Raw genomic sequence first — 21,539 nt, 5'->3', positions numbered from 1 at the left:
GGGGAAAAGAACAATCATACCATTTCTCACTGTCTCAAAAAGAATAGCATACAAGTGTTCCCAAATAACTTTAAACCAAACATAAAGGCAAAGGAGAATGTGTGTGCTACTTTATTCTTATCTTTCATCATCTTATGTGCTGCTAAAGCATTTACCCAGCTAGGAAAATTTTGAGGGGGAATTGTGATGATTGAATCTCATGCTGTATTAGCAGTTGCAACAGGGATGTCTCTAACTGCCCAAGCATAATCTCATTCCCTAAAACAATGATTCTCAGACTTGAGTGTGCATCAGAAGCCCCAGAGGGGCTTTGAAACACCTTGCGACCCCATCTCCAAAGGTGCCCTTCAGGAGGCACAAGTAGGGCTCAAGGACTTGCATTTCTAACAAGAGTGCAGGTGGTGCTGATGCAATTGGTCTAGGATCCATTTTTGGAGAACCACTGCCCTCCAAAGCCACACAGAAAAGGTGAAATACTCATGCTTATGAGTGCAAGGTCTTACCTCCAACCATGGTTCCCCTACTTCTGAACTCAGTGGCTTTCGTAAGTGTTCTGTATTTGCATTTGTTTGTGTATCAAGTGGGGAGTAATAATATCCATTGGGGGGCTGGGGATTTAGCTCAGAGGCAAAGCGCCTGCCTGGCAAGCGCAAGGTCGTGAGTTCGGTTCCTGGTACCAAAGAAAAACCAAAAAAAAAAAATATCCATTTGGGGTTTTGGTGTGTGTGTGAGGCTTTGTGTTTGTGTGTGCCTATCTGTAAATATATGAAAGCTGCACATGCTACTGGTATGGTTTGTTTTATCAACTTGGATTACTAATGTGCGTCCATCTCTTATGTTATCAGTGAATCATTTGTACCACCATGTGCCCAATGTAAATAGATGTCCATCTGCCTTTAGAGACATCATCCTCCTGAATTTTATGTATACATTATATATATAATATATACACACATATAATATAATATATAATGTATATTGTATATTATATAATATTGTATAATTTATAATATGTATAATATATACACATATAATATGTATATAATATACATATTATGTATATACACATGTATAATGTGTATATACACATATTATATATGTGTAATATATATAATATGTAATATACACATTGCTATTTGCTGGATATAATATGTATATACACATATTGTATGTGTGTGTATATACATATATATAAAGTTCTTGATAAGTTGGTCTTATCCCAACTCTACAGGGAAGAACTACAGAGTTGAATCAGTCCAGGGGCCTTTATTTCTTGCCTGCCATATAATGTTATCACAGAAAACACAATTCACACTATCAGAGGGAATTTTTCATCAGTATAATGTGCTTGTGGAACCAAGTTCCTTTGCAGGCCAGAGTGGTACCTCAATCTTTGGCTCCAAAGATGGCAGCTTATTCAATTTACACTCACAAACACAATTCTTCCCCCTAAATGTGCCCCTATGCAGGCAATTTGACATGATGGGTTTTAATCTAGACCACATGCAGAGCTAATATTAGCACTCACAGCCACCCTGCCCAACCTTTCTCCTATTAACACAGGCTACAGTACAAGTCTTGTCTCTTCAAAATCAACACTCCTCCAGGACTCCAGGTGCCCATTTGTGCAGTCCCACAGGCCCTCATGGGGACCATTCTCATGCATTTAACTTCCAATAACCTCAAAAAGGAAAGGTGCTGGAACATCAATTCTTTCCTTCCAAGATGGGTCCTTATGCCAGCAAACCTACCTCCACAGCCTGCCTTTAGTAATCTGTCCAGCCATCACCATTTCTGCTTATTTCAGCCCTCCCAGCTCCTACTGGAGGAGCTCCAGCAAATAGCAAGCTGTTCCTAGCTGTAGCCATTATAGTGACCACCGACCCTCTTAGAACTGCACATTCCATGGTGACAAAACGGGGTTCCCTAAAACTGAGATAACTGCTGGTCCTCTTGGACTAGAGTTGGTTTTCCTCTTGCTCCCTTCCCTGGTAAGATCATGCCTACCGCACCCTCTGCCATTCTGCCAGTTTCCTGAATCCCTGTCTTCTTCTGTCCTACTGCGATGAGGTGGGTAAAGCTTATTAACATGAACCTCAACCAATACCAAGCAGGCCTCCACCACTTTCTAGGCCTTTCTTAACTATTCATTTCCTTCCCAGCAGAGCAAGACCCATCTTACAGCACAAGAAGCCAGAGGAAGAAAAGGAAAGGCAGTAAACTCTTCCCCTCCCTCACCGAAAGCTTCCCAGTATGTGACCTTGACATGTATCCAAGCTGCTTCTCCCACAGTTGTGGGCTGAGGGTGAGAGCATGGCTGAAAGAGAGAAGGCTCTACTTGAAACAAATTGGTGAAATGGTAGAATTCAAACCCTCACTTGATATTTATATGCAGAATCTTCGCACCTAATGCTCTTTTGAAAGTTATTATTAACACATAGCAAAATAATTATTCAGTCATTCAGTAAAAATGTGTTCAGTGCAAAGACTGTCCTGCTCACTCCTGATAGCTGGAGGGAGAATCACACCAGGAGTCTATCTCCTAGAAGCTGTGAGCCAAGCAGGGGCCTCTGAAGGCGTGGTGTTAATGGCAGGAGCATCGATCATGACAATTTGAGGTTCCGAGTGATGGGCATGTCGGAAGACTGCACAGTTGTGCAACCCAGGAGTCAGGGAAACACTCTCTCCCCGGGAGCAATTACACCCTAGCTTGTGCTTTGTGAATGGAAATGGTCTCCTAGATTTGCACCATTAGAATGTGTTCTTTGTGATATTTTTCTGGTCATAGGGATGATTGCTATTCTGTACACTCTGAGTACCTGATTCCCTTTGGGACTGAGGGCTCTTTGCTAAAGGGGATAACTAGCACCGGGGATGCAGCCTGAGGTTATGGAATGAAATAATGTTAACTATTAGTTTATTGCCAACAGTGAATGGGTAATACCTGCTTGTTTCATCTGTTATAACTATCTTATATTTTTCTTTTTCTTTTTTTATTTTAAAGAGAAAAGAACAAAAACAAAGACATGAAACAGCTCAAAAACAATAGTGATACAGAAATTTCAAACAAGGTGATAGGAAATTAATAATGGTTGTTGTATTACATATTGTTATCTTCAAATTGGTTTCTCAGATAACTAGATATAGGCATGTAAAACTGATCAAACAATTTATTATAACTATTTTAAATTCACTGTTAGAAATATGCACAGAAATATATTCTGGGTCTGATAATTCCACATCTTACATCATTTTTAGAATTCTTAAAAACAGCACATTATGCACATGTGTCAAATTCCCACAATGAATGTGATCATTGTGCATTACAAACGTGTAGTAATAAAAATAAACCTTAAAAAGATGGCATGGCCTAAATAACAATATCTCACTTCATGCTTAAATAATAAAGTGTAATTTACAGTGCTGGTGTGAACATTATTGTTTTTATAACAACTCTATAAAGCAAATGAACTGATTCTTATTTTTATAAAAAGACTATGGCTCTGAGAAGTTCAGGGATATAATTCTCAGCCAAGATGACTTTTTCTATGGTGGATCATTTGGCAATATATGGAGACATTTTTGATTGTCACAGATTAAAGGGTTGGAGAGGCTACCAGCATTTGGTGCATGGAGACCAGGGATGCAACTAAACATGCCACAATTCCCTTAACCTTTAACATCTCAGATTACTTAGCCCAAGGTGGACAAGGCAGCACATACCTATAATCCCAGCTTGGAGGCTGTGGCTGGAGTACAGTTAGTTTAAGGCCAACTTGATCGATTTAGCGAGACTCTAGCTCATAAAAAAAATTAAATAGGGTTGGGGATGTAGTTCAGTGCAAGACCCTGGGTTCAGTCCCCACTACTGTAATAAATACATGAGTTAATTAATGAGAGAGACGCAGAGACAGAAAGAGAGAGAGAGAGAGAAGGAGAGAAGGGGAGAGAGATAGAGAATGAATTATCTACCCCTCCTACTGTCAATAATTTCAGTGTTATGAAAACCTGGTCTAAGGCCTCAGTGTTGGTAAGATCTAAACCCAGAGTTGTCACCCAAAATCCAGTATGTTTCTATTCTTCTCCAAATGGAAAAATTTTCATCACAAACTGAATGGGGAAGTATAGTGTATTACATTTCATATTATGTTCATTTTGCTCTCCATTTTCCTGAGCTCCAGGGAAAGGGTAGAAATTATGCCTTTAGTAGACAGTGAAATGTTGCTACAGTGTAATATTATTGCTAAACTCTGGAAAAACTTTCAGCATAATCCTCCCTTCTTTCCAACTTCATCCATTTCTATTCTTTCTGCAATAATAATTTCTTGGACCACAAAGGGTGATAAAATCATACTGTGTTTCCCAATTTTGAGATAAACAACATCTAGAACCATGCAAAGGAGACAGGAGGCAGGAATAAATGATTGATTAACAGGCGTGTGCGTTCTCAATTATCGATGGTAATGGCCCGTGGATGTAATGTGGGTTTGCCAAAGCCGCTGATAATCCAAAAGCAATTTTTATTGAGATTTGGAATACAAAACATTTTTTAGAAAGGAAAGTCATTGATCTAATAATTACCTTAATTTTGAGGTAAGGTACTATAGCAGTTATTTTTAATTCCCTAAATACACATCACGGTGAGGCAGGAGAGGCATCCAAGAACGTACTAGTCAGTAGGGGAATGCCAATAAAGATGAAAAATTGGAACATGATTAATAAAGGAATGGCTAAAAAAGCTGTGGCACAGGCATAGCCGAGCTCAGCGGAGTGTAGTTAAGAGCAGGCAGCCTGAGTTGTAATCCTGGGTCTGGGGACTTAGTAAATTTTTGATCTTGAACAAGTGACTCAATTTCTCTCTACTTCAGTTTCCTCAAACTAAAAATTGGGACATTTATAGTAGCTACCCTATAGGGTGGTTCTGAGAATTAAATGCAATTAAAAATGTTCCCGGCAAGTTAGGAAGAGTGATAGTGTTATATATTTTCCTTTTCTTTTCTTTTCTTTTCTTTTCTTTTCTTTTCTTTTCTTTTCTTTTCTTTTTTTTTTACAGGCATTAACACAATTCCAGAAAGCCTACATATTGTGATGTGAAAATGTGGTACGGTGGCTCATAAAATTAAAAAAAGGAAAGGAAAGGAAGTCATACAGCAGCAATTACCACACTGAACCATTTATATTTTTTAAATCTCTAATGAATAGATATAAGAGTTAAAGGTTGTAAGGAGGGGAAGAATTCAATTTTTCTTCCTCAGTGAGGGAAATTTACAGTTACTTCCTTATTCAGGAATAGGTGAACACACAAGGTCATTTTCTAGCAGCCTTGCTCTATTTTTCTCAGCAGTGGAATGTGCGATCAGGAGACAAGTTTTGCCCTAGAGGAAGGGTGTAGAAGGAACTTTAAAGTTCAGTCCATGATGACCTCTTTCAAGAGAGCCTGTAGCTGGTAGAGGTGGTGACTTGGGAAGCACTGCTATATTAGAATGATTATTGAGGTCTGTCAGCAAGAATATATTCCAACACTCCCAAAAAGGAATGATCTCGGAAGGAAGAAAGAAATGAAGAGGGATAGGAGGTGCTTAGCTGGGCGCCTTGGCCTGGAGTACATGGGAGTACAAGTGCAACTGAGGAGCGAAGCTTGTTTGGACCTGCTTCCCTGACCCAGAGGTCATCCCTGTAAAGTGGATAATGTTGTAGTCCATTTGTGGGCAGAGATGTTCTATGAGCAAGAATCTCATTGTGGCTGTGCATAACCTCATCAAATTGCACAAGAACAACTGTCACCTGGGACCCTGGTACAGTCACAGAAAGTCAAGGAATTTAATTGAATTAGTCTTGCCAGTTCACTCTCTTTCTAACTTTTGGAAGCAAATTGATCCCTTGATCAAATACTAGAGTGTGACAACAAACCAGGGAGGTGGTAGATACTAGATTCATCAACAGAGCTAGAGATGTGCATGTTGATGAGGTGTAGATATGTCAATTGGAGATAGATGAACAGGTTAATGCAAAGATATATAGGTAGACTAGGACCTTTGACCATAAGAAATGAGTTTACCCCACTATGGGTTTGAAACTCTAGCAAGTGCAGAGCAGATAGCAACTATAACATACTGGTTTAAAAACTGTAGGCTTCTATATGTTTGTATGTTTCATAGGTCCATGGCTACACAACTCAGCATGATCCCAGATCTAACAATATCCACATTACCTGGGGTCACTTGCAGTCCTGTGTCCAGTGATGTGCTGGTAAATGATTAACTTCCAGCTTTCTGGGGAGAAGTCTTTACTCTTTAGTGTTTGCTGACTTCAGTGCTCCCACCTGGACAATTTTAAGCCAACTATATGACATCCCTGAACACTAAGTTGGGGAGAATGTACCAAATCAGCTCTGAGCTGGGGTAAGCTGACTCCTGCATGGTATGGCCCTAGCCCCACCCTGGATTTACTGAGTCAAAACCTCTGGGATTGAGGCCTAGGAGTATGAGTTTTAACATAGTCATTGACTATACATAAACTGAAGAATCAATCAGTAAAATTTAGATCTCCAATATTTCCTAGAGAAAATGAACGAGGGAAATAGTAGCAATGTTGTTTTGTTTATTGTGAACATATTATGTGATATGGTGCATTTATTTCTAGCTTTTAAACTTTGAAATTTAAAAGAAAAAAAATTTTGTGTTAAAAATGTATAAAATGTAGCACCTTAACCATTTTGAAGTGTACATAAATGTTAGCTACTTGTACACTGTTATGTAGGAGCTCTCTAGAAGTTTTTCATCTTGTAAAACTTAAATTGAATACCCTTGGAACAACAGCTCACTGATTTCCCCTTTCCCCTTGCTCCTGGCAACTGCCATTCTACCTTGTTTCTGAGTCTGTGTGCTTTAAATATCCTATATAAGTAGAGCCATGGAGCATTCTTATTTCAGTAAATGCCTTATTTCACATAGCACAATGTCCTTACGGCACAGCGACATTCTAGCATATAGTATGGCTTCCTTCTTTGATAAAGCTCAGTAGTATTTGGTTGTATGGACCCACCACATTTTTTCGTGCATTCATTCTCTGATGATCATTGCACATAATGCTACAATGAATATTGGTGTACAAGTATCTTTTCAAGATCCTATTTTTATTTTTATATATGCTAATTTGTTTCATTTATATTACTAGTTTTTCTTAGTTCATCAAAGAGTTTTGCTTTTATCTGTTTCTTCTTCAAAAGATGGTCTTTTCTCTCTATGACTTCTACTGTGAGTAACATTTTGGCTATTCTTTTAAGATTATGATGCACAGTGTGTTAACTATTGTTATTCTCTATTTTGTTATGGAATTTTTATTTTTGCTTTTTATACTTTATTAATATCTCCTTGTATTCATTAAAATTTATTTATTTATTTATTTATTATTTAATTTTTTTTGTCTTTTTGAGGTAGGATCTCTCTATGCAGTTCAGGCTGGTCTTGAGCTCTCTTTGTAGCTCAGGCTGGTCTTGAACACGCAAGAATCCTCCTGCCTCAGCCTCCCAAGTGCTGGGATTACAGGCATGTGCCACCACGCCATGCTTAATTAAAATTTAAAAATAAAAATAATGTTAATAGTAAAAATAATCCCAGTTTTGGTTTTTCTGGATATGTACTCAGAAGTGGGAATTATTATACATTCAGATGTGACATTATTACTAATTATTAAGTTATTGGCTATTGCTTAATGAAATAAGAAAAAATGTAATTTTTGAAAGTCATTGCTAGAGGTTCATTGAAAATTGAAAAAAATCACCATTGCTGTGCAGAATCCACTATTATTCCCTGGAATAACAAAGAATTCCACAATATCCTCTCTGCTGTGGAAGTTTACAGTCTAATTCAGAAAAAGGAGCAACATATAAATATATCATTGATAATAGTTTATGGTGAAAGTAAAAAAGTTCTTCTCATACACTGCTGATGTGCACAGAAACCAGTAAAACCATTTTGCAAAACTTTTGCCAATGTCTACGTGATCCAGCAGTTCAAGGCACAAAATAAGTACTCCTGGGTATGTACTCAAGAGAAAAAAGTGCATATATATATACCAAAATATACTTGTACCATGTTCAAAGCACCTCTACTTAATATTAGCCAAAATGTGGAAAACCTAAATTTTTGAGAGGTTGAGTAGATAAAGAAATTGAGTAGATAAAGAAATTATTTCTGTAGTGGAATACTCAACAGTAATAAAAAGAATACATTTCTTTTAAGTTGGGTGTGGTAACTTATGCTTCTCATCCTAGCTATTCTAGACACTGGGACAAATGGTTTTCAAGTTCACTGCCATCTTGAGCAATTAAAAAAACCCTGTATCAAAATAAAAAATAAAAAGAGCTGTGGATATAGTTCACTGGCAGAGTGCCCCTTCGTTAATTCCCCGGCCCCCAAGAAAACGCTGCCTCCTACAGGCAGCTACAGGGCAAATCTCATAGATACCATAATGAAAGAGAGAAGCCAGAAGCACAAGACTGCAGAATGGATGATGCCAAGTTCATTAGTACAACTGATGAAGGGCAATAGAAGTCAAAGAGCGTGTGTATTGACTATAAGAAAGAGAAGGGAAGTTTTCTGGGTGGCTGAAAATATTCTCTATATCAGCCTAGGCAGTAGAGAACATATTGTTGTATACATGCATAAAAATTTATTTACCTGTACAGCTAAGATGAACCGAACTCACGACCTTGCGCTTGCCAGGCAGGCGCTTTTGCCGCTGAGCTAAATCCCCAGCCCCTGTACAGCTAAGATTTTCACTTTTTACTGAACATATATTGTACTGCAATTTTTAAAAATGTTTAAGTAAATGAATTGGTATGAAAGAAGGAGTGATAAAGGAAGGTCAAGGAGTCAGAGCAGACTGCTAGGGGGCGATAAGAATCTAGCTGGGTGAAATGGAAAGGGAGAAAGTGTTAAGGGAACTGAATGGCGAGATTGGATCAACAAGGAGAAGAGAAAACAAATAGTTTGCTCCATGACACAGATATGCAGAGAGTTTGACAACCTTTGCATTTGTCTCTCCAACATTCATCTTCCTTTCCCAAGCCTTAGGGCTTAGGTTGGGTTGGTTTTACCATAGCACTATGGGGGCCCTGTAATTGGCTTGAGCCTTATCAGAATAATTACTTTTGATGGGGATAAACCAGTCATTATATGGTTTGGCTCAAGGGAGTGTGTTACTAAAATGGCCCAGCAAGAGCTCAAGTAGGGACTTAGTGTCATGGTTCAGGGGTAACAAACCACTATCTCTCCCTGGAGGCAAACAACGTTTATCATTTCAGTTTTTGCTGGTGGCTATCTTGGGATCATGAAGGAGTTAGCTTGTCATGTATAAGTCTGAGCTGGGAAGAAAACAGAAAAATGAAGCTGGAGCCCTAATTAATGACTCTGCTCTAAACTTTTTAGATTTGCAAATCTTTTATCATTTCAAGCAAATTGAGAGATTTTTTAAATATTGCTTTCTAACCTAAATAACTTTTTCATTAATCTTTATACATTATTTTTTTGAATGAGTCTTTTGGTTTCCAATGACCACGGTCACAGTTCTACTTTAGAATCTTATAATCTTTGGTTAAGAAAATCAAAGCAACCAGGGACAGTGGTACATACCTGTAATCCCAGCACTTGGGAGGCTGAGGCAGGAGGATTGTTGCTAGTTCAAGACCAGACTGGGCTACAAAGTGAGCTCAAGGCCAGCCTGAACTGCATAGTGAGACCCTGTCTCAAAAAAAAAAAAAAAAAAAAAAAAGAATCAAAACAGATGTCTTGTGTACTTAGTCTCTGCTTTCATTTTTCTACCTTAATCCTCCATATTGTTTCCAGAATGTTCTTCTCAGGTATATGTGGTCAGTGCCTCTATGTGCATGACCTTGATGACTCTATGCATCAAGGACAAATCCAACGGTTCAAATTTGTTGATGCAGTTTAAATACATCAATTTTTCTGTCTGCTTATGAATCTAACAAGATCTTCACTTGGTAGCCTTCCCACCTTCAGCTCAGGACATACTTTTCTTATATCTGCTTTCAGAAAGGATCACTTTTCTTTCCAGATCCAACCCACAGCCATGTCATCCATGAAGTTTACTTACGTGTCTCCAGTTGATGGCAATGTCTCGTTATGCTATGGTCTGGAGTCATACTTTCAAGTCCTGGTAGTTCTTGGGTCAGTTTATTAAGAGTCCTGGTGAGTTACATGTGTCTGTCCTGCACTATGAGACAGCAAATGCAGGGAGGTCAGGGGCCCTATCGCTTCAATTCCTCACCACCCCATGCATAGTTCTTTTCATATAGCAATCGCTCAGTGTCAAATGCCCTAGGATTGGCTGAGAAGATATTAGTTTCCCTTTTAGGGAAGGAGATGGGGATAAAGTTGGAGAATTTAGGTGAGGATGAGTGCTGTTAGATTTTAAAAACCAAGTTAAATATATTAAACTCAATTTTAGTGCACTTTGGAAAAGGCAGAAGGTTTTTCAAAATTCTCTTTATTCTATATTGTTTATTCTTTTTAAAACTTTCACCTTGTTAACCCTATGTTTTTCTCTGAGAACTAGCTATTGAGTTTGCAGTGTCATGCAGTTTGTGGAGAAATAGAATGTGAACATGATTAGCTTTTCTTTCTCTTCTCCATTATGATTCCAGAATTTGCCTTACAAATACTCTTGCTAGCAAAGCAATGTGGCCTATCTGCTGCAGCTCTAGCTTTAAATGTGTTTGATGATAACCTAGTATGTACATATGACACTGTGCATATCACAGCTGAAACAAAACTTGCATAAAGTAACACTATCTTAATTTATGCATTGCATGTTGCTAGTTTCTGTGTTATTCTATTTCACTTCAAACAAAAAGTTGGTCTAAATCAGTTTCATGACTTTGAAGGGACGTGTAATTTGAAATATGTGACACTAGTGCACATAGATCATCTCATTGTTAGGTTACAGTGATAGGATGAACCCTGTGCTGTGTGCTTTTTTGTTATAATTACATTTAATCTGACATAATAATTCTGTGACAGATCTTTGTACCCATTTTGTGGTTGAGGAAACTTCAGCAAATTGCTTAGGGTCACACAGCTACTACATAGCAAGCTGCATCCTAAACACAGGTAGATGACACTTCTTTTTATAGCTCAGTGATGTACATATGGCTTTAGGTTACAACCAATCACAAGAAAGCTCTGCGTATATCGAAGATATTTCACATTTAGAGCACACATAAAGGAGGACAAGACCACAGACAAAATGCTTTCTATGTGACAACTTTATTTCTTCTTTGGAACTCCATTTTTGCACCAGTCTCTCACTTGACAAGTCCTTCAAATACTGACACAACTCTTAAATAGAGAGCTCCAACTGTTACAAAGGAAACAGTTTTCTGATCAGGTGGCACCTTCTAGAAGGGTGGCACTAAATCTTTTGAGTCTTCCTTAAATTACCAAAAACTCCAAGGATGCTAAGGATGAATGCTGTCAAAGTATTATTTTTTTCTCTATTCTTTTCCCAAACCTCAGAAACACCTAAAGTAGGTAAAACCTAAACTCTCTTCTGTCTGTGCTTAGTTCTTTTTTTTTTATTTTTTTATTTTTTTTTGGTTTTTCTCTGGTACCGGGAACCGAACTCACGACCTCTGTGCTTAGTTCTAATCAGGCAGGTTTATTACCTTAAACATTGGTCTGTTGCAGCAGAGTGTATTTCATATTTCTTAGGTTACTCTTGGAGGAATACTTCAGTTCCACATGCAATGGCTTATGTGTCAGGCAGTGTGCTATGTTTTTAGGATACAAAGATGTGCTTCACACCTTTACAAATGAACCTTGACTGGAAGTATAGAACATAATAAAACAGTAGCTTCACACAGTCCTATCCATGCTACAAAGTGTTGAAGAAAGACAGTGGAGTGAATGATAATTGTGATGAAGAAGAATTTTGATTTTTCCCCATTTTTAGCTGTTTTGAGAATTTGGGGAAAGGAAAATGCAAAATAAACATTTGACAATTTTCAATTTTAGGGTTCATGAAATTACGATAATCTAAACAAAACCCAAAAGATTTAGTGCCAATCTCCTAGAAAGTTCCTCCTGATCATAAAACTCTGTTCTCTTTGTTGGAGGCTGAGTGTTCTATTTTAAGAGTTGTGTCAGTATTTGAAGGACTCGCCAAGTGGGAGACTGGTGCAGAAATGGAGTTCCAAAGAGGAATGCAGTTGTCAAGTAAGGAGCATTTTGTCTGTCCCTGAGTGGTCTTGTCCTCCCGTGTATGTGTTGAAAGTTTCAAGCTTAACACATGCAGATCTTCCCTGAAGTTTGCCTGTGACCTAAAGCCATAGCTCATGTCACTGAGCTGTAAGTAGAGCACAGTTTACCTGTGTTTAAATCTTGGCTCTGCCGTTTGTAGCTATGTGGCCTTGGGCAGTTCATTGTACCTCTGGGTCTCTATCTCCTCTTCCATAAAATGTTCAAATAGTAAAGTAACACAAGGAGAGCACCTTGCATTGCATTCATAATAATGAACAGCTTGTTCCCATGGGTTTAACAAATTAAAACAATTTTCTTGGTTTAACTTTAGGGTCTAGGATTCAAGTGATATTATTGCTAGTGGCCTGTTGCTAATCTAACTGAACATTCACCAGCAACATTTACAACTAATGAGTCAAAGAAATCCTTAAGAGAAATGATTTGAAAAGGTATAGACACAGTGGTCTTCAGTGTACAGTCTGCATCTTGATGATAAAGATGGGGTTCTCATTCACTTATTTAACAAAGAGTTTTTGAATACCTAATATGTGCCACTGCAGTAGGTGTAGAAACACAAAGGTGAGTAAGATTCATGCAGTCCCTGCAGCATGGAGTCTACCAGTCTGAAGGTGGAGATAGCCAGAATAAAAGGAAATGCATTAGCAAAAGAATTCCACCTGGGAAAGGGGCCTCCAAGCACTTAAAGCTGATGTTGTGGCAGAAAATAATAAGATAGGTTGCGCTCTAGGCAGCGGTGGTTAGTAAGGTCTCTAAGAGGAGGTGGCATGAAATCTGAGATCCAAAGGATAACAAAGAATCAACAGCTAGAGAATGCAAAGGCCTTGGGGGGTGCATAGGACCAATTGTATATCATAAAGCTTTGGACTTCTTTCACACAAAGTAACAGGAGCTCTCCCTTTCTAACTTGCCAACTGTCCTTCTGACTCATCTTTCAGTATGGGGAAGACTCTAGATTGGGGTCCTACATTTGCCATTGAATCTATCAACTGAAAATACACTGGGGCAGCCTTCTACTTTGCACACATCTGCCATACGCTGTATCTTGAGCACTGTGACTTCTGCATTCAATCGGCAGTGCCCTTGACATTTATATCATTGTGATCTCTTTACTTACATTTCTGCCTCAGGTAACTGTCAGTGTAAGATACATGTTCAACCATTATTTGCTAAACTTTTTAATGAATTTCATGAATGCATCAACAGCAATTGTGTTTTTTTTTCTGTTTGTGGCTTTGCTTGATTATTTTAGTATTTGTAGGGAGAGAAAACTGGGTGGCCTTTAAAGGAGAATGCTATAGCATCCTGTGCTTTGCATCCAGCTACTGTGGACCACTTTTGGCTCTGCCACTCTTTAACAAGGTGACCTTGGAAAAGCATCCTATTTGGTCCCTGACATCCTCAACTACAAATAAAGATCTGTGTTTAAGTGTCCTTCAATGTCTGTTCTTTGCTATGAGTCCATGAGGTATCAATATTCACCACTCATTCCATACTGCTATGAGACATGCTGTCATTAAGCATTAATTCTATGCAATAATGATGATTTGCATTTAATAGGAATTTGTCATTTCCAAAGCACATTTATCTTTACTATCTCATCATTTTCACGATCACAAGGTTTTGTTTTCCTTTCTTCACGTTTGTTATGGTTGATACATTGTGTCAACTTGGGGAGTCTAGAGATTTGCTTAAGTGACTCAGCAGGAAGCCAGGGTGCTTACTTTGTATATATCCTGAGCCTGTGGAAGAGGAGGGCATGGATATTACGTGAGAGCTACACGCCCCTTAGGTGAGGGTAGCCTGTTTACAACATAAGGGAGAGAAAGAGGCTGCTGGCTGTGATTCCTCCCATTTGCTCTGGCTCCTTTGCTGTTCGGCTGCCATTCCTCCCTTTGCTCTTGTTGTTTTGTTATCTTCTGCCTCGGAGCCAGCCAAGTATGGACTGTAACCTCCACAAACTGTAAGCTAAATAAACTTTTCCTTCCTTCATTTTGGACATTGGGTATTTTGTCTCAGCAACGAGAGAAAAGTAACCAAGACAGAATTTGGTGTCAGGAGTGGGATCCTTGCTGTGACTATACCTGACCATGTGGTTCAAGAGCTTTTGGAAATGGCTCGTGGGAAGTGTTCGGAAAGGTTCAGAGATGTCTCCTGAAAGAGAAGCACTAGAACACCTTCAGCTGTTCTATCTGGGAGATTCTGGTCAGAGCTCCGAAGACCAGAAGGCTGATAGAAATCCTGCAGGTAAAGACCAGGTTTGGGAGGTTTCTCCTGGGAAGAAGAACTTCATTGGTTGTTGAGTTCCAGTGTTATGGCTCAGCAGAAAGTTTGTCTGCATTTTGCTCATGTCCACAGTCTTTGTCTAAGACTGAGATTAAGGGCAGCAGTGGACTGGTTAATCTGGCAAAAGAAATTTCAAGGCAGTCAGATGTTGGGGAAGTGGCATGACTATTGTTGGGGGCTTTTAGACAGATTTATACTGAGAATCAAGAACAAAGAGCCCAGCAGGATGATTTAAAATGTTGTGCATTTAGCCAGAAATGAAGCTCCAGTAAAGCTGTGGACTGCAAAGATAAGGCTGAGGAGATCTCTGTTGCTGAGAAGGAACAGGAGAATAGAAAAGATGGCCTGAGGGCATCACAAGAAGCAGCAAGTCTCTGGCCTTTGCAGCCTCAAAACTGCAAAGGTGAAAGACCTTGCCTTGAGAAGGAAGCCTCAGAGCACCATGTTCCAGAATGGCCGCGGCAGCCACACCACGTTCCAGAATGGCAGCAGCATAGAAAATCTGCTTCTCAAAATTGGATTCAGAGTGCCCAGCTATCCAGGCACTCGACCCGTATGGCCAAGAGAGAGGAAAGCTTGGCTACTGCTCCAGGTGGCAACAGACTTTGGCATCATCCACGTGGCCCTGGCTTTAGGTGCATGGAGAATGCAAGAGTTCTGAGGTTAAAGAGGCTTCCACCTAGATTTCAGAAGGCGTGGGAGGCCAGGCAGTGTGCCCCTGAGGGGGTAGTGTGTGAAGCTGTGAGTGTGAAGCAAAAGGGGCACTGGAGACCTCAGAAGTTTAGAAAAGCCGGGACCGTGGATCATCTGAGGAAAGCTGCAGTGGGGAGCAAAACAGGCCTAAGAGAGAAGCCGTGGAAGCTGTAACCACTGGAAGTGCCATAGGGTTGGACTCATGCAAACCCTTTGGAGCTCACAATGTGCCACAAGTTGCTTCAGATGCTGGTTGTGGAATTGCAGGACATAATGTTAGCCCTGCTGGATTTTGGACTTGCTTTGGTCCCAATGCTCTGCATCTCCCTGTTTGTACCTTTTGGAATGGTACTGCTTATTTTGTGCCATTGAATGTTAGAAGTGTTTAACTTTTCATTTGTACAGGGGCTCACAGCTAAGATTTTGCCTTACATCTCTGAGGAGACTTGGGACTTGGACTCTTCAGCAATGCTGCAACTGTTCGGACTTTGGCAACTCTTGCAGATGGACTAAATGTCTTTTGCATAAAGGGATGTGCATCAGTCTTTAGGGGGTGAAATGTTATGGTTCTAATGGAATATAATGTCTTTGTACCTGGAATCTGGTTTAAAGAAATGTATCTGGTTGCCAAGTTGACAAGGCGTGGAATGTTATGGTTGATACATTGTGTCTACTTGGGGAGTCTAGAGGTTTGGCTAAGTGACTCAGTAGGAAGCCAGGGTGCTTACTTTGTATACATCCTGAGCCTGTGGAAGAGGAGGGCATGGAGATTATGTGAGAGCAATATGCCCCTTAGGTGGGGGTAGCCTGTTTACAATGTAAGGGAGGGAAAGAGGCTGCTTGGTGCCATTCTGCCCGTTTGCTCTGGCTGCATTGCTGTTCCGCTGCCATTCCTCCCCTTTGCTCTTGTTGCTTTGCTATCTTCTGCCTCCGAGCCAGCCAAGTATGGACTGAAACGTCCACAAACTATAAGCTAGATAAATTTTTCCTTCCTTCATTTTGGGCCTTGGGTATTTTGTCTCAGCAAGAGAGAAAAGTAATGAAGACAACAACAACGTTGAAGTAGTTAGGATGTAGTGTTTTTTTTATTTTAAAGAGAAAAACAATAACAAAAAAACCCCCAAAACAACACAAAAACAATAAAAACAATACACAATTTCAAAACAAGATGATAGGAAATTAACAGTGGTTGTTATATTACATATTGTTATCTTCAATGAAGTTGCTCAGATTACCAGAGGTAAGAATGCAAGATTGATTGTCAATACAGGTATAATTTTAAAAATCTGACAAGATGTGAAACTTGTTCAAAGTCACAAAATAATGGAAAAGGGAATGATACTTCTATATTCTGTCCTGACTATAGTTGACACCATGAATTATACAGAATCTCTACCATGAAGGAGGGAAGCAAATTGTTTACTCTTTAGAAAAGCAGTCCCTACATTAAAAAAAAAAAAAAAAATTGATGGCTTTGACAACACTGGTATTTGTTTCTTTTTGCTTTTGGAAACAGGGTCTCACTATGTACTGCAGGCTGGCCTTGATTTTGCTTATGTAGCCCAGGCTGTTCTCAAATTCACAGCGATCCTCCTGCCTCATCCTCCTGAGTACTGGGATTACAGGCCTGCACCACCACACCTAGGTACAATGCTGATATTTAAAGCACTTTTGCTGTTGTTGTTAAACTCTTTAGTTGTTAGGACCAGAAAAGTATTGCAGGAATTAGCTATCATATGGACAGGCCAGGAAATATAGTCTTTATGTTAACTGGGAGAATATCTCTAGGCATTTTTCCAAGGATTTCATTGTTTATAGGCTTTTCCTCTCAGAACGTCCAAGTCTTTCTCTCACCCTAAAAAGCACTTTCCTTTGCTTACTAATGCTTCTTGCTTCCCTATAACCACAGCTCCCACATGACTTGGAGACCAGCTCTGGCCAACTAACCCTTAAGACATGTTCACTCCATCACTCAGCAGAGTATTATCTATCTCTTCCTCTTTTCACTCCTGTGGTCCAGTCTTTTTAGGCTGAGGTGAGAGGACATGGAGCACCCACTTCAAGTTCTATAATGCTGCCCCCAATCAAATGCCTATATTGATGCCCTAATCCCTGAAGTGGTGATATTAGGAGGTGAAGCCTTTGGGAGAAAATTAGGTTCTGACAAAGCAATGAGGGTGAAGCCCCCATCCTGGCATTAGTATTTGCATAAGAGGAAGAGAGACCAAGCACTCTCTTTCTATCAATCATATGAAAATACTCTCAGACGGTAGCCATCTGCAAGCCAAGAAGAGAGCCCTAACAAGAACCTGACCGTGCTAGCACCCTGACACTGGACTTTGCAGATTCCAGAGCTGTGAAAAACAAGTGCCTGCTGTTTAAGTCACTCAGTATGTGATATTTTGTTACAACAGTCCACACCAAGACAGACTTCTGTGTAAGGATTTACAGACAGGTTCTTAAGAAAGGAGGTATGTAGTTAGAGCAAGCACTTCCAAACAAATCTACTTAATGCTTGTTTGTCTAACTTTTACAGAATTCTCTTGAATCCAAGGCACCTCCACTCTTCAAAAGTATAATAAGAAAGTATCTTATCATCTGACAATTCAGGAAAAAACAAAGACCAAAAACACCACTTTTGTCCCTTAATTTAAAACAGGGGAGTTTCATGGTGTTCTCATTGTAGGGTTTTAAAAAAAATACAAGACTATTAGAAGAATCATAAAAACTTAAAAGCTAAAAGGGATTTTATCAGATTCTCTAATCTCACTTCTGCATTTTACAGGAAAAACTATTGACGTTGAGCCTTAGGTCACAAAGACCATTAGAAGTAGAGTCAGTGGAGTATTACTGCGAAGTCAAACTTTGTGATCTTTTCATTACAACATCTTAGTAGAGCCCATAGAAAGACTTGATCTGAGAACTAGAGAACGTGCTTGGGTAATGCATCATAAAGTAGGGTTTAAACATAAAATAAGGACATGGAGTGGGGATAGATGACAAGAATCTGCACAATGCATGAATGGACAAAGAACCCATAAATACTCTAATTCTCATTCCCGAAAAACTTAGACAAGTATCTTAAAAATTGATCTGAACTCTCTTACTGCTACTAATTCGAGTCAGAAAATAGAGATTAGGATGTTCCCAGGGACAGATGGCACAGGAACATAGTTGAAGGCAGAGTTTGATCACAGATTGCCTTTCAAAGGTGGACTCTAGCACTTAATGTAGATAGTTGTACAATTTAGACAAGTTTGTATCACTTAATAAACTTCTACCCTGGGTCAACTTCTGCTTCTTTACTGGCTTCTGTTTCCCTCTATCTAAAGAAAGTGAGTAACAAATACTACATAGGATTGAAACGGTCACTGTGAAATTCTTGGAACATAACTTGTGTCACAGAAATTACTGTATGTACTACTTATCATTATTACTAATGGCTTTTCTCTTTTGGGAAGACTAAAAATTATTTTTTAGAGATAGGGAAATCTCCGCTTACAATCCCCCTGGCTAGGTTAGAGGTATCAGCTTTTGCTGAGGAATTAGGGATGGAAAGGGAATTATTTCTTTTTTTCTTTTTTGATTTTTCTCCGGTACCGGGAACCGAACTCACGCCCTTGAGCTTGCCAGGCAGGCGCTTTTGCCGCTGAGCTAAATCCCCAGCCCTGGGAATCATTTCTTTAGTAAAGATTTCTTTATCCACATCTGCTATAAAATTTTGAAAATGTGCATTGCTATTTGCACTTCACAGGCCAGAAAACAGGCTGAAGAAGATATGTGCTTGTCCAGAACTGGAAGTTGAGTCAGTCATGGCGTATGGTACAAACTTCATTTGAGTCCACACCCCAGTACATGAAGGTTTTCTTCAAGCGAAGACTTCCTGGACTAACAAAGTTCTCATACTTTCAGGGTCCATGAAAAGAAAGGGTAGGAGTAGAGGAAAAAGGAGCGAGGACCCACATCTCTCTTCCAGCCCAGGAGTGACAACTTGCCCGATTGGCCTTTTCCCTGGCAGTCCAAGCTTCGTAGGAAAATAGGACCAACGCTGCGGGGAAGCGGGCTCAGGTTTGCTTCTGGCGAGGCCTGCACAGCTTCTTCCCAACCTCCCTGCGGGTGACCCATGGGTAGGGGGCTGGAGCGACTCCCCAGGAGAAGTCTGTTAAGAGTTTAATTTATGAATTTATTTAAGAAACTATACTTTTGCGCCAAAGATCAGGGGCGGCCAGGGAACGCGAACAAGTGGAAGCGCGCAGGCAGAAGCGGCCTGAGGTCAACCCTAGCCTCACGCCCCCTTCCAGGGTCGCCCAACGCACGACGCCGTCTCCGACCCCGGCACCCGCCTCCGTTCCTGGAGGAGGCGTGGCGGACGCGTGCCGCCATCTTGTTCGTCTCTCTAGGCGCTCTGTTTACTACTCTATGGTCGCCCGCTCCTGCCCCGCCCCTCCCCAGTCATTGTCTGGAGGAGCAGCCGCGGCCGCAGCGCCTTCTCTTTATAAACCCGCAGTGCCCGGATGTGAATGGATTACAATGTATCTTTCAGGGAAACCTATTATTATCAATGTGACTCCACGGGGGAGTCAATGGTGATGATGATGATGAGGAGGAGGATGATGATGAGACACCTCTAAACTTGGAACAAGTTTAAGACTTTATAAGAGGAGAAGAAAAAAAACCCAACCAAGATTTGTTTGAGGAACAATTATAACTATCCTGTGTTGATATTTTTTTATAAACAATAAGAAAAAGTTGTTGGATTTTTTTTTTTTTAATGATTTCTTTTTTGGGGGAGGGAATTTTGTTGCAGTTTTATGGTGGAAAATGCAAAAACCAGACCCAGGTGCATAATCTTATAATTTGTGGATATCCCTGGCGCAGGACTGAGTACCACTTTAAATACTTTTTTGGGGGATACATATATGAGATACTAAGTACTTGCAGAAGATTTTTTGTCTTTTTAAAGTCTCTTTCCTTGGAATATTGTGAGAATATTTGTGGCCATTTAAGGTAACGTTATAATTTGCTGTAAAAGTAAACTGTTTGTAATTGAATTTAATTTTTTAAAAAGAAAATGTCGATCCCGATGTTTTATTAAAAGGAACAGCCTATTAAATAACTGCCACTGGGTAAAAGTGTGTGCATGCATTTTGTGTATGTACTTGCACATCTAGCAATACAGTACCTTGGGTTGCAAAATGTGTTTAACACACGTAGAAATAGCGTATGTTGCATATATTGGGTAAAGCACGCTTGTTATTACGAAAAGATAGAATTACGAAGCTTAATTTTTATCCTAAAAGGTGATGTGAAAAAGTATGTTTTAAGAACATGCTGGGCCTACAGTAGTAAATGTTGAATTACAAACTTAAAAGAGTACTGGCGAACGCGCGGTTAGCGTGCCTGGGAGCTCAAGTGTAAAAACTAAACAACATCCACCCCCCAAAATTGACTTTTTTTTTTTTAAAAAAGCGAAGTTTGGACTATACTCTTCTTTGACTTAAAGGAGGGGGGAAGAAAGTATGCAATTCGGATTTCGCCCTCCACGCAAAACTATCCAAAACAAAAATTTCCCCAGCAAATTGTGGCTTAGTTTATGTATGGAAAAGAAAAACATTATTCCTCTTGGCAAAGTCTTTTTGCATCACGTGTATTTGCAGCCTAGTATAAACTTGCTTTGCCGTGTGTGGATGTGTGAGAGGGAACGCGAGTAAGAAAGAAAGAAGTGAGAGGGGTTGTAAACTCGAATCAATTTGAAAGTGTCTCGGATGGATGAAACGGGCAAAAAACTGAACTGTTCAGGCTTCAGATTGTGACTGACGATCTGAGGGGATAAAATGAGGTGCTCGGTGAATTCTCCTTCGTCTTATACTACTACTACTACTAATTATTATTTTTTGCGAGGCGGGGGAGGCGTTGAGATTTTTCTTGTCCTGGGGGGCGGTGGGGGCAGGACGCATCTCAGCAGCCCGACCCGGAGGAGCCGCGTCTGCCCGCCGGAGCCCCCCCACCCATTTCTTTGCTGAACTTGCAATTCCGTGCGCCTCGGCGTGTTCCCCCTCCCCCCTTCCCTCGTCCCCTCCCCTCCCCGGAGAAGAGAGTTGGTGTTAAGAGTCAGGGATCTTGGCTGTGTGTCTGCGGAGCTGGAGTGACGGCGGCGGCGGCCGGGAAGCAGCGGGCGCGGGCGCCGGAGGAGGAGGAGGAGGTGGAGGAGGAGGAGGTGGAGGAGGTGGTGGCGGTGGAGGCAGTGGTTAGACATGAACGCCGCCTGGGCGCCGGCGGTGC

Source organism: Chinchilla lanigera, unplaced genomic scaffold, assembly GCF_000276665.1.
Source record: "Chinchilla lanigera isolate Chin_1 unplaced genomic scaffold, ChiLan1.0 scaffold00001, whole genome shotgun sequence".
Classification (NCBI taxonomy): domain Eukaryota; kingdom Metazoa; phylum Chordata; class Mammalia; order Rodentia; family Chinchillidae; genus Chinchilla; species Chinchilla lanigera.
This window is presented reverse-complemented; position numbering follows the sequence as displayed.